General features: G+C 47.5%; 1 long non-coding RNA gene across 1 annotated transcript; it reads right to left on the bottom strand.

Moving 5' to 3' along the window:
• Positions 1-1,571: 1,571 nt before the first annotated feature.
• Positions 1,572-4,049, bottom strand: LOC107280528 (uncharacterized). The gene is made up of 4 exons (XR_001545021.3): positions 3,788-4,049; positions 3,521-3,706; positions 2,564-2,646; positions 1,572-1,932 (listed from the first exon to the last, which is right to left on the bottom strand). It is a non-coding gene; the product is annotated as an uncharacterized lncRNA (long non-coding RNA).
• Between the last annotated feature and the right edge of the window lie 7,236 nt (positions 4,050-11,285).

The raw sequence follows: 11,285 nt of genomic DNA, 5'->3' as shown, positions 1-11,285 counted from the left end.
TTTATACATGTTCAGACCTTCTTAATGAGAAGTAATACCCTACTCCTGTCCAGGGTTGTAATCCGCCAATTATTTTATTGATCTGTAAATCTTGGGTGAAGTTATACCCCGAGAGGTGCCCTAGCCCCTCCTTATATAGTCGGAAGAGCTAGGATTACAATACAAGATTCTATCCCTTACGGTCTAGAGTCCTAAATCTACTTTACAATAGTAACCGACTAAAACTACGGGATATTTCTTGATAGACAAGTAAACATAATACTCCTTGTCCTATGAATATTCATTAACATAAGTCATCATGTGTAACTAGTCGGATAACCTAGTCTTGTGGGTATATGGTACCCATAAGCTCCACATCACTGGCGGTCCTTAACCCTCCACCCCTCGTTACAATTTTGCAAGCAGAGCGCGCAAAGGGCCACCAGCACAAAAAAAAATAGGGTGCCGCCATGAAAAACCCTTTTTCTACTGGTGTCTATTCGGGTTGTATCTTTTGTCTCGATCTATTTTGCCCACCCCTATACACTCATTAATTTCTTACACTCATACATGCATACAATCAGATATCACATGAGATTATTCAGACATGATTGCATTACAAATTGATTGGTGCCTAAAAAGCAAGAAATTATCCAGTCATGGTTCTATTACAATGTATTATGGCCTAATTGACAACAGCCTCTGGACTGTTTAGCAATTCCTGAACTTTATGTTATCTTTTAGAGAATTGAAACATGCAGTGTTGGCATCGACAGTTTGAATGGATAGGCTAAATTCCTAGCTCTCACTACACCATGACATAGTGTCTACAGCAGTGTATCGGCCCTAGAAAGTTGTTTTTGTGGCAGGAAAAAGCGGGGACATATCCGGTGAAAACCATCAAATAAGTGAAAACCCGTGAAAACCACATCTAAAAGTTTTGTAAATTCATGAAAAAATTACTAGAGATAGGTATAGGCATGAAATACATTCATACGAAATCTCATGTTCAAACTCAACTTCATTTGAGAGAAACAAAAAAAACAAATTTCGGGTGAATAGTGTTAGTCTTTTTTGTTTCTCTCAAATGAAGTTGAGTTTGAACATGAGATTTGGTATGAATGTATTTCATGCCTATACCTATCTCTAGTAATTTTTTCATGAATTTACAAAACTTTTAGATGCGGTTTTCACGGGTTTTCACTTATTTGATGGTTTTCACTGGATATTCCCCCGGAAAAAGCATTCCCGGCACTAGCTAACTGCCCTACAAAGTCCTGTCGGGAATGCCCTTTGCCGGCAGGTACCAAATCCTCAGCAGTTAACTGCCGTAGATGCAACTTTAGCTTCCCCGGCATATGTTCAAACTACCGGCAGTTAAATGCCCTAGATGCTTCAAACACCCTCAGCACATCATTCAAGCATCACTGGCAGTTATAGGTTTTGCTGGCACCAAATCAATTGTATGGTTTGTAAAATAGAACAAAAATTTCAGATTGCACAGGCATTAATTCACCATGCATTCAATAATTCAGGCTGCACAGATTGCACAGATTGCAAAAATTTCAGATTGCACAGATACATCAACACACTGCAGAAAATATTGCACTGTAGGGTTCCATACCACAGTTTCAGAAATAACAAATTCATGAGTAACAATTATGTTGCATCTAGGAGCAATATATACATGCCTCTGCATAGAGCATATCCATACAAGAGTACAAATAATTCTTAGCATTCATTAACTGTAAGTGACATCTCTTCCAAATAATATAAATACAGAGATAACTTCAATGGACAAGTGATATCTTTATTAGGTCTGTTTCTGGGACAAGTGATATCTTTAGCAGGTCTTCATTCAAAAATAATTTCAGCAAAAAATCTTCAATGGACAATTTCAGGGACAAGTTACACCTTTAGCAGAACAATTTCAGTAGCCCTTCCGGTTATGACCTAAAAATAATGGTTTGGAATCTGTGAGCAATCTTGCATGTAGAATAAAGAGAACCATCTATCATAATATAAATGCATTCTTGATCACAAACTGACAAGACACCATGCAAACTGGCCAAGATCAAAGAAACAAAATAGCTATATATGCAATCAATGTATATTATTGAGGGTGCTTGATCATGTAGTACCAATAGGGAACACTTCAGACTGTCCAGGTTAACAGTCTATCGAACAGACAATATAATATCACAAGGATAGTGTGAGATGGGAAATCACAAGCATACTGTATAAGTTCTTTGACCCCTTGTGTGTATTCAGATGTGTGCCTATAGTTTTTTTATGAAAGTTTAGAGAAAGATGAATGAATGAAAAAAAACCATTACGCCACATTAATTATCAGGTAGAATTGTACCAAGGAAGGTCCATCCATCTCTTATCTATAGCTAACAATCAAATTTCACAGGTCACCTAAATTATTATGTGTTTCAATCGTGTTTTCTACGCGTCGAGTACAAACCATTGTGCTCATGGGAAAAAGAATAAAAAGACTTTGCACAAGGAAAACTTAACACATAGATATAACATTTCGGACTTTTAGCACAGTACTGATGGTATGCTGGATGATGCTAACCTATTGTGTTTTTTATATCTCCTGCTGGGTAGATGGTCAACAACGTAGGTTGATTGTAGAAAAATCGATAGTGGACCACTAAACTGCACCATAAAGCCAAATAGTTCACATTTAGAAATAGATTATAATGCTGACTTAAAATTAAATGCTTGCGTTAATAATTTCAAGAAGCTCCCAGGATATCAATCTAGGTACAGAGTACTTGAACATTTAAGTGGTTGCCCATTTCCAGATCAACATAACATTTAACGAAATCCTTACGTATAGGAGTACAACAGGTTACCGTACTTACATGAATGACTATATTGAAACAAATCAACTTCCTATAAAAAAAACTATATTCATCCATGAGCATAGCTTATAAGCAAACGAAATTGATCGATGAAGACAACTAAATTACCAACATGCTATATGCAGGGCAGAGATATAACAAAACAATTTGTAGCTTGTATATAAGGTGCATTATACTTATATGTAGACATACAAGACAGAGGGTTCCTCATGTGTGTAACTTTGGCTAACACAAGTATTTAGTCCTAACGCTTTAGGAGTCATTGCTACCATGATACACATATTCAGGGAGTGAAGACGAAATCTCCACATTCTAATTAAAGGTATCAGAATTCAGGTGAAAACTACAAGAACATAGATAGCTCTGAAAAAATTCAGGTGAAATCTTTGTACTACTGTATCTCTGAATTATTTTCATGTATGTAGCTACATATTCAGAGTTACAAGCTGCCAAAGAGCATCCCATGGTTCACTGTTTCGGATCAAGACATGTGCTAAAATTAGTGAGCTGGTAGCCCAATCTGGCCGATGCAGCATACTTACTTGCAGACTAATTCAGGTGAATCACAGGCTAACCAGGCCTATCGGCCAACAAGTATATGTCAGGTAAAAAACATGCAGTGCTAAGGGAAAACTGTTCATTAGCTCAAACAACACCATGGTTACCTTGTTGATCTAAGATTCATGGTTACCTCCCTTGTCATTCTCCCAATTCTAACACCCGAAACAAATTCTGGTTGCAATCGGTGTAAAATTCGTTAAAGTACAGAACAAATGCTGGTCAATTAGTTACCCTCGACTTTTAAGCAACTAATGGCTACAAGTTCCCCTCCAAATCCATCACGAAAGCACCTATATGCAGACAAATTGAGTAAATCACAAGGCAAGGTTGTAAAAAGAAAAACACAGATAACCAAGAGATTCGATTTTTACCTGAATAAGGGGACTTCCTTAATGTCAGAAGAGGAGGTGGAGGCAGGCACCGGAGGTGGAGGCGATGGGGAGTCGGCGGAGGAGATGGGAAGGCATTGGGTCGAGTCGGAGGTGGGGAGGAGGGGATGGTTTGGGTGGGCGGCCGGCTGGTGGAGGTGCGGCGACCGATTTGGGTGGACGGCGGCGTGCGGTGGTGTGGGTGAGACCGAGGGGGCTGCGCGCGGTGGGAGAGGAGGAGGAGGCGGCGCGTGGTGGATTTGGCGGAGGAGGCGGCGGTGCGTGCGGTGGATGGTGAGAGAGGCGCGTGCGGTGGAAGGGGGCACGAGGTGGCGGCGCCTAGGTTTTTTTTTTGGCGTCAATTTTTTTTTGGCTGGATTTTTTTTTGTCGTGGAAAAAATTTGCCACCCGAGCTCTCACCTCACTCTATCTTAACCATGGAAATTTGTTTTCCCGGTAACAAAATTCCCGGCAGATTATGTGTTGTCTTAAATTATCTATGGCATATCAATTGACCTGTTATATTAGTTCATTGTCGGCACTTAATTTGCTGCCCTATTTTTTTAATTCCCGGCAAATGAGATGATGTCTAAGATTATTTCCGGCACTTGATGTATTCCTGGCAAATAGTTCGCCACTAACTTCATTTTATTGCCAGCAGTTAAGTGCCATGAATACTAGGTGTAGTGTCTGCTGCTCTAGAATTGAATCAATTGTACTCTATGGCTGCGTTCTTTTCAGGCTAGTCGTCCTCGTTTTCCGTTAGCACGCTTTTCAAACTACTAAACGGTGCATTTTTCTGTAAAAAGTTTCTATACGAAAGTTACTTAAAAAAATCATATTAGTCCATTTTTTTTAAAAAGAATAGCAGATACTTAATTAATCATGTGCTAATGGATCGCTCCGTTTTCCGTAATCACTGTTGAGAAGAAGAAAGAACGCAGTATATGATATCAGTAGGGGTTGGGTGTAGTTACCCAGCATCGATCACCAGCAGGGCAACAAGTAACAACAGCCGATGAGTGGCCAACCTCTCTTTTGATCTGCTGCGCCGATATGATGTGTTTGGTACTTTTTCAGCTCTAGATATACCGAAAGATGACAGTGCTTATTCAAGCTTTTAAACCCACCCTCATATGCAACCAAGGTTCCGTGACTAATGACAGGCTCCAAGATTTTTGTGATAACTAGGTTACCACCCCCAAGAACACCCATATTAAATGATGAAAAATAATAATTATAAAATGTAAATAGAACAAATGACATCGTTTTAAGCGAACGACACACATATATACATATACTAGTTGATACCCCACACTTTGCTACGGAATACATGATGAACGCCACATTATATATTATAAAAATAATTAATACATACATATATACATATATACATGATGAGCTTACAGGTTGAGCTCTAAAATATATATATACTTGTCGTCCGTCAGGGCGAAGTCCCCATGGCGAAGACTATCAAGCAAAGACGGCGAAGGGCGAAGGATCGCGCTGGTATCCCACAAGGTTGGAGGCATCTTGGGCGAAGACTGTATGACGAAGGCGGATGGCTTCACCATAACAAGTTTAACTTCAAGGAGGCCCAAGAGGCCATCTCAGCCGATCAAGCCCGGGGGCCACTGGACCAGCGTTCGCCAGTCGGCCCACTAGAGGCTCATGTACCTCAATTACACTATATACCCATATAAATGTCACTTTCATAACGGCAACCATGTAAATTCCCCTGTAAAACCTAAACCCTAACAGGGGAACCTATAATAGGGTTATAAATAGACCCCTAGGGCCATGTAAGAGGGGATCCGAAGAAAAATTCTCAATGTAATACACTTCACCGTTTTTCAACCACTGTTGAGTAGCCATGTCTTTCGACGTAAGCGATTGTCATTTCGACAATAGCTGGCGCCGACCGTGGGGAACTCCGAGCGAAACCACTAAGAGCGAATGCCACCAAAGAGGGTTGTGAAGGAGAAGGTTGCAAAGCGAAAGAAGAGCGAAGCAGGAGAGGAGATGGCCGCCGAGGAGGGAGCAGAGCCCCCGACGTCCATCGCCGATGCTGGGGGAGCACCATCGGCTTCGGCACCCGCGCCGCAACTACCACCTTCGGCTCCTGCCGCTTCGTCGGGGCAGGGGCCAAACACGGTCGACACGGCGAAAGCAGCCGCAGCGGCAAGGGCGCTCCAGACCGGGGCAGAGATCCTTTCGACAAGCCTGCTGCCGGTGCCCCAAGCCGCTTCGTCACAGCCGGCAACGGCTTAGACCGCGCTCGCCGCTGCACAAGTCAACCCCAACCTCGAAGCACAGGCCGAAGCCGACATGGAGGCCATGCGCCAAAACATGACACGACTCCAAGACATGTTTCGCCAAATGCAAGAACAGCAGTAGGCGTACGAGGCAGCACGGCAGGCCAAGGTCACTTCGGCCCCAATCCTCCAGTATTCGGCGGGCTACATTCCACCCCAAGTCCACCCACAAGCATCAATCTAGCCCCTTCCGTCACAAGCCATGCAAGCGCCAATGTACTTCGCCGGGCAGCCTTCGGCCGCAGCAATACACTCGGTCCCTCATGTGTGGCCGCAGGCTCGGCCGGTCGCTGCCCAAGTACACCCCCCACCACCTGGCCAAGTGTCACAAGTAATGGCGGAAGGGGCTACGGCTTTGCAGGCGCAGCTTCAAGCTTTCCTTCAGCAACTCAGCCAACCCTACAGCATTTCAAGTACAGCCCCTTCGGCCTGACCGGAGGGGAACACAAGTCAAGGTGCACCCAGTTGGTTGCCGTCGAACCAGCCTGGTCCGGGGGCTTCGCCTTGGAGTCAAGGACTGCAGTTTGACTTCATCAACGCTGCTCAAGCACCAACCATTCGACCACATGCACCGACACCAGGCTTCGGAGCAAACCAGGTGCCAAACCAGGTCGCCATGGCATGGACCCAACCGTCGTTCGATCTATCCATGGCGGCTCACCAAGCGTCACCGTTCGGAGCCGGGCAGCCCTGCACTGTGGCTAAACCTCATGCGCAAGCCATGACTTCGCCCTTCGCCACGCCATATCCGCAGCAGGGTGCCGCGGGTAAGGCGGGGGACGAAAAGGGGCTACCACTGAGCGGGGGAATCAAGATCCGTCCAATCCCACCTCAGTTCAAGTTTCCACTCGTCCTGCGCTATTCGGGCGAAACGGACCCAAAAGAGTTCCTGTCCATGTACGAGTCCGCGATCGAAGCCGCTCATGGTGACAAAAATACGAAGGCGAAGGCACCTATGAGGAACCGAAGACACAGCAACATTTACTCGGCATTCGCCAGAGGCCAGGGGAGTCAATAAGGGAGTACATGCGTTGCTTCTCACAAGCCCGATGTCAAGTTCAGGACATAACTGAGGCGTCCGTCCTCAACGCTGCTTCGGCCAGGCTGCTCGAGGGCGAACTCACAAGAAAAATCGCCAACAAGGAGCCGCAGACACTTGAGCACCTGCTTAGCATCATTGACGGGTACACAAGGGGCGAAGAGGATTCCAAGCGACGGCAAGCAATCCAGGCCGAGTATGATAAAGCCTCTGTCGCCGCCGCTCAGGCCCAAGTACAAGCCCAGGTCGCCGAACTAGGTCCTCTCGCTGTTCGCCAGCCTCAGCCGGCGAACTAAGGACAACCGCCAAGGCAAGGCCAAGCTCCCATGACTTGGAGGAAATTTAGAACCGACCATGCAGGCAAGGCCGTGATGGCTGTTGAAGAAGTTCAAGCCCTCCGCAAAGAGTTCGACGCCCAGCAAGCAAGCAGCCATCAGCAGCCCGTTAACAAGAAGGTCAGAAAAGACCTTTACTGCACCTTCCATGGACGCTCTTCAGACACCACCGAGCAATGCCGAAGCATTCGGCAGCATGGTAATGCGCAAGATCCAAGGCCGCAACAAGGAGCAGCTGTCGAAGCACCTCGTGAAATTGTTCAAGAACAAGGACCCCCAGCCGAACAGTGCCAAGATGTGCAGCGTAGAGTAATCCAAGTGATTACAAGGGCCGACCCGCCGAATCAACTGTCAAAGCGGCAAAAGAAGCAGTTCAAGGGCCTCGCTTCGTGGTTTTGGTGGAGAAGCAGTTCAAGTACTAGGCCAAGCACAATTGGTGGTAGCCTTCGCACATGTGAAAACAAACACGAAGAGCAAATACTGTTCGACGTTGTCAACATCCCATACAACTATAATGCCATCTTCGGCCGCACAACCTTGAACAAGTTTGAAGCTATCTCCACCACAATTATCTCAAGCTCAAGATGCCTGGCCCTGCAGGAGTGATCGTGGTCGAGGGGCTTCAACCTTCGGCTTCATCAAAGGGAGATTTGGCCGCAATCAACAGAGCGGTGAACAATGTTGAGGCCGAACCGCACGACCGGGCGAAGCACGTGCCGAAGCCTACCCCCCACGGCAGGGTGATCAAGGTGCAAGTCGACGATGCTGATCCCACAAGATTTGTATCGCTGGGGGCGACATGGGCGAAAGAGAAGTCGAGAACATCCTGGAGGTGCTCAAGAAAAACATTGATATCTTCGCCTGGGGCCCCACATAGTGGGAGGTGTTTCGACAGACCTCATCATGTATCACCTGGCGGTCAAGCCGGATGCCAAGCCAAGGAAAGAGAAGCTGCGCAAGATGTCTGCTGATCGCCAAGAAGCAGCGAAAGCCGAAGTGGAAAAGCTGCTCAAGGCTGGGGTGATCCAGGAGATCGACCACCCCGAGTGGCTAGCGAACCCGGTACTGGTGCGGAAATCGAACGGCAAATGGCGCATGTGTGTCGATTTCACAGACCTCAACAAGGCGTGCCCGAAAGACGATTTCCTCTTGCCGCGGATTGACCAGCTCGTGGATTCAACAGCTGGCTGTGAACTCATGAGTTTTTTGGATGTGTACTCTGGCTACCACCAGATACACATGAATCCGGCCGACATCCCCAAGACAGCCTTCATCACACCATTCGGCACCTTTTGCCACCTCAGGATGCCTTTCGGCCTGAGGAACGCCGGGGCAACCTTCGTTAGGCTGGTGTACAAGGTACTTTACAAGCAGCTGGGGCGAAATGTGGAGGCTTATGTCGACGATATCGTCGTAAAAAGCCGCAAGGCTTTCGACCATGCCTTCGACTTACAGGAGACCTTCGACAACTTACGCGCGGCGGGTATGAAATTAAATCCTGAGAAATGTGCTTTTGGTGTTCGCGTGGGCAGGTTGTTGGGTTTTCTTGTTTCTGAAAGGGGTATCGAGGCGAACCCCGAGAAAATTGATGCCATTCAGCAAATGAGGCCTCCATCGAGCGTACGCGAAGTACAAAAGCTCGAGGGCCGAATTGCGGCGCTCAGTCGATTTCTCTCAAAGGCGGCCGAAAGAGGTTTGCCCTTCTTCAAGACCCTTCAGGGCGCGGGAAAGTTTAGCTGGACAACCGAATGCCAAGCAGCGTTCGACGAGCTGAAGCAATATCTGCAAAGCCCACCTGCCTTGGTCAGCCTAGCACTAGGAAGTGAACTGCTACTCTATCTAGCAGCTTCGCCGGTGGCGGTCAGTGCGGTTCTCGTCCAAGAGAAAGAGTCAAGCCAGAAACCAGTGTATTTCGTCTCCGAAGCTTTGCAAGGGGCGAAGACAAGATACATTGAAATGGAAAAGCTCGCTTACGCCCTAGTGATGGCATCGCGCAAGCTTAAGCACTACTTTCAGGCCCACAAAGTCACCATGCTATCGTAGTATCCTTTGGGCGAAGTGCTCCGGGGCAAGGAAATTACTGGCTGACTCAGCAAGTGGGCGGCGGAGTTATCTCCCTTCGACCTACGTTTTGTCGCCCGCACTGCTATCAAGTCCCAAGTCCTAGCTGACTTCGTGGCCGAATGGACACCGGCATTCGCCCTCGAACCCCAGCCTGTCGAACAACCATGGGTAATGCACTCTGACGGCTCGTGCTCGCACAAGGGGGCGGGCGCCGTGGCAGTACTCACTTCACCAGGGGGCATGCCGATTCGGTATGCCACGAGGCTACAGTTCGACACGACCAATAACACGGCAGAATACGAAGCTGTTCTTTTGGGTCTAAGAAAGGCGAAAGCATTGGGGGTTTGGCGCTTGCTCATCCGAACAGACTCCAAGCTGGTGGCAAGCCATGTTGACAAATCCTTCGAGGCAAAAGAAGAAGGAATGAAAAGGTATCTGGAGGCTGTTCGATCTATGGAAAAGTGTTTCGCCGGCGTAACGGTCGAACACTTACCTAGAGGCCACAATGAGGAAGCAAATACCCTGGCGAAATCTGATGCCTGTGGAGGCCCGCATTCACCAAGCATCTTTTTTGAAGTCTTGTACGCACCAAGCGTACCGACAGAAAGCCTGGACATCATGGCAATCGACCAGGTAGAACTGGGCGAAGATCCAGAGGACTAGCGAACTCCGTTCGTAAAGTACCTCAAGAACGGCTGGCTCCCAGAGGATGAAGTACAGATCAGAGCCACAAAGTACAAACTGGTCTCGGGGCAGCTGTATCGCTCCGGGTGCTCCAACCCCTACTTCGATGCATCTCCTTCGCCGAGGGTGAGGAAATGGTGAAAGAAATGCACCAAAGGCTGTGCGGTGCGCACCAGGCCGTAAGAACGGTTGCCTCCAAAGTGTTTCGGCAGGGTGTGTATTGGCCCACCGTGCTGAAAGTTTGTGTCGAGCAAACTAAGAACTGCGAAAGCTATCAGCGGCATGGCCGAAGCCAAACTGCACCCCAATATGAGCTGCAGCATATCGCACCAATCTGGCCTTTTGCCAGATGGGGGCTAGACATCATTGGCCCATTCCCTGTGGCGCGAAACGGGTACAAGTTCGCAATTGTAGCTATCGAATACTTCTCCCGTTGGATCGAGGCTAAACCACTCGGCGCGATCACTTCGGCAGCAGTACAAAAGTTCATATGGAAAAACATTATTTGTCATTTCGGAGTGCCAAACGAGTTCATCACCGACAACGGCAAGCAATTCGATTCTGACAAGTTTAGAGAGATGTGCGAAGGGCTAAACCTAGAAATCAGGTTCGCTTCGGTCGCGCACCCACAGTCAAATGGGGCGGCCGAACGCACAAATGGTAAAATCCTTGAAGCGTTTAAGAAAAGGCTTGAGGGGGCAGCGAAGGGTAAGTGGCCGGACGAAATGTTATCTGTTCTATGGGCCCTTCGGACGACCCCCACAAGGCCAACCAAGTTCAGCCCGTTCATGCTTCTCTATGGCGACGAAGCAATGACCCCAACAGAGCTAGGGGCTAATTCACCAAGGGTATTGTTCTCTGGAGGTGAAGAGGTGCGCGAGGTGTCGCTCGAACTCCTAGAGGGGGTGAGAGTCGAAGCACTAGAACACATGCGCAAATACGCCACAAGCACTTCGGCAAATTACAACAAGAAGGTTCGACCGACAGAGCTATTGCCTGGCCATCTCGTCCTAGAAAGAAGGCATACCCGGTGGCGGTCGGGAAGCTTGAATCAAAGTGGGAAG

Source organism: Oryza sativa, chromosome 4 (assembly GCF_034140825.1).
Source record: "Oryza sativa Japonica Group chromosome 4, ASM3414082v1".
Taxonomy (NCBI): Eukaryota; Viridiplantae; Streptophyta; class Magnoliopsida; order Poales; family Poaceae; genus Oryza; species Oryza sativa.
Note: the sequence above shows the minus strand (reverse complement) of the source record. Positions and strands in the feature narration are given on the sequence as shown.